A 2,481-nucleotide genomic window follows, 5' to 3' on the forward strand; every position below is an offset into this window, starting at 1 on the left:
ACATACTGGGACCAGAATACCTTCTCCGTCGAGCTCCCTTCCTCGGCGCGGTAGAATGCAGCGGCGTCGGACACACTGCGGGGCAGATCTACGAATGCTCCTGGAGAGCTCCAGACTCGGGTAAGTAACAAGTAATTCACTTTCACGTGCTTGCTTTGCATAAAGAATGCCTTACCCGCTACTATCTTCTTCATCGCCTCAATTTCCTAGAGGGCTTTTTGGGCTTCGGCCTTGGCAGATTTGGCGCTCTCAAGGGCCGAGGCAAGCTCGGACTCTCGAGTCTTTGAGTCAAGCTCCAAACTCTCGTGTTTTTTTACAAGAGCTTGGAGCTCTTGCCGCACCTTCTCTGCCCGGGCCTCCTGCTTTTCTCGCTCGGTGCGCTCCACGGCCGCATTGTCTTCGGCCTTGGAAAGCGCTTCCTTCAGGGTTGCCACCTCGGTTGTGGCCCCTATAACACTCACGTTGGTCCTGTCACTATTTGCAACCAGGTATTATACTATACTTACATAAGGTACTACTTACCTTCCTTGTCCTCGAGCTGCTTCTTGGCAACACCGAGCTCGTTCTCGGACCGCTCAAGGCTCTGCTTCAATGCATCGACCTCCGCAGTTAGTGCAGCAGAGGTCAGCAGCGCAGCCTGCATTCCCATATTGACATACTTATGTTAGACTCCTACGTATATCTTTTTAGATCCTCAGTCCGGCTTTTCTTTCCGAACACCAAACTGAGCATCAGGGGCTACTGTCTATGTGGAAATATTTTTACATATCTTAAATACATACCTCAAAGCCTGTTAGAAGGCTGGCATAGGCTTCCGTCAGCCCGCTCTTAGCGGACTGAACCTTCCGGATCACCGCACTCATAATAGTGTGGTGCTCCTCGTCGATGGAGGCGCCGTTAAGCACCTCCAGCAAATTATCCGGTGCCTACGGTTGTACGGAGGTCACCGGCGTCGTAGGCTTGCCCTTCTTACTAGGTGGCCGCCTGCCGGATTCCGGAACCACTGAAGGTTCCGGTGCGGTGTCCGACCCAGGGCCGGACTTAGATCCCTCTGGGGTTTCATCCCCTTTGCGCCTGCAGTCTGGGAGGTCGCCTTGCGGCGCCTCCAGGACCACCTCCTCCTGGCTTAGCCCCTTTTGGGACTCCACCTTGGCATTGTCCGCAGGGCGAGGGGAGGTAGCAGTCGGGAGTGAAAGACTATTCACATCCGACGAATCCAGGGAGCCGCTCGACGAAGCGTCGAGCCGGGCCTTGGGCGGACTGCATCATTATATTCGGCGTCAGAAGATACTGTGCAATAAAGGAATGCCATGAGTTATTCTGGTATCCGGATACTTATGATTTTGCCAGGGGCTTGGCCCTGGATGGCCACTCCTCTCCGCCGTCATTGGCGCTGGTGGAGTAGTCCGGAAGAAGGGTCTTTCCCTTCTTGGACCCTCCGGCCTCCCCAGTTGGGGCGGCCTTCCTTTTCTTTCCTTCCCCCGTTGGAGGGGGGAGGCTTCTTCTTCCTCCTCCTCGTCTTCGAGGGAGGAGTGCGCTTCGGGGTCATCGGGCGATGAATCCGACACCACCAGGCGCCGGGAGCTCTTTCGAGTTCCCGTGGCCTTCTTGTTGGCCTTCTTCTCCGGCACCACGTGAGGTGCCTGGACCAGCAGTTTCGCCAAGCGTGCATCTGCTGGGCCTTGGGGCAAAGGAGCCGGACAGTCAATTTGTCCGGACGTCTTCTTCCAGTCCTGTCAAAGGAGCGGGTGCTTAGATCCTGCATAGAGTCAAACTATGAAAAAAAAGTATCCTGTAAAGGGTAAAACAAGCTTACTGCGCTGGCTTGGCGCTTCGCGTAGAATCCGCGATCCTCTATAATGGGAGGGGGAACCTCGGAGCCCTTGAATAGCACCTTCCAGGCGTCTTCGTGCGTTGTGTCAAAGAGCCTGGACAAAGTTTGGTGCTGGGCCGGGTCGAACTCCCACAAGTTAAAAGCTCGTCGATGACACGGGAGGATCCGGCGGAAGAGCATGACCTGGACTACGTTGACAAGTTTAACCTTCTTGTCCACCAGGTTTTGGACGCAGGTTTGGAGTCCGGTCACCTCTTCCGAATTACCCCACGACAGGCCCGTCTCTTTCTAGGAGGTGAGCCATGTGGGGATGCCAGATTGGAATTCGGGGGCCGCTGCCCATTCAGGGTAACGCGGCTCGGTGATGTAGAACCACCCCGATTGCCACCCTTTGATGGTTTCCACAAAGGAGCCCTCGGGCCATGTGACGTTGGGCATCTTGCCCACCATGGCGCCTCCGCACTCCGCTTGCCGGCCGCCCACAACCTTCGGCTTGACATTGAAGGTCTTCAGCCATAAGCCGAAGTGGGGCTTGATGCGGAGGAAGACCTCACACATGACGATAAATGCCAAGATGTTGAGGATGAAGTTCAGGGCCAGATCGTGGAAATCCAGGCCGTAGTAGAACATGAGCCCCGGGACAAATG

The sequence above is a fragment of the Triticum dicoccoides genome, chromosome 4B (genome assembly GCF_002162155.2).
Source record: "Triticum dicoccoides isolate Atlit2015 ecotype Zavitan chromosome 4B, WEW_v2.0, whole genome shotgun sequence".
Lineage (NCBI taxonomy): Eukaryota > Viridiplantae > Streptophyta > Magnoliopsida > Poales > Poaceae > Triticum > Triticum dicoccoides.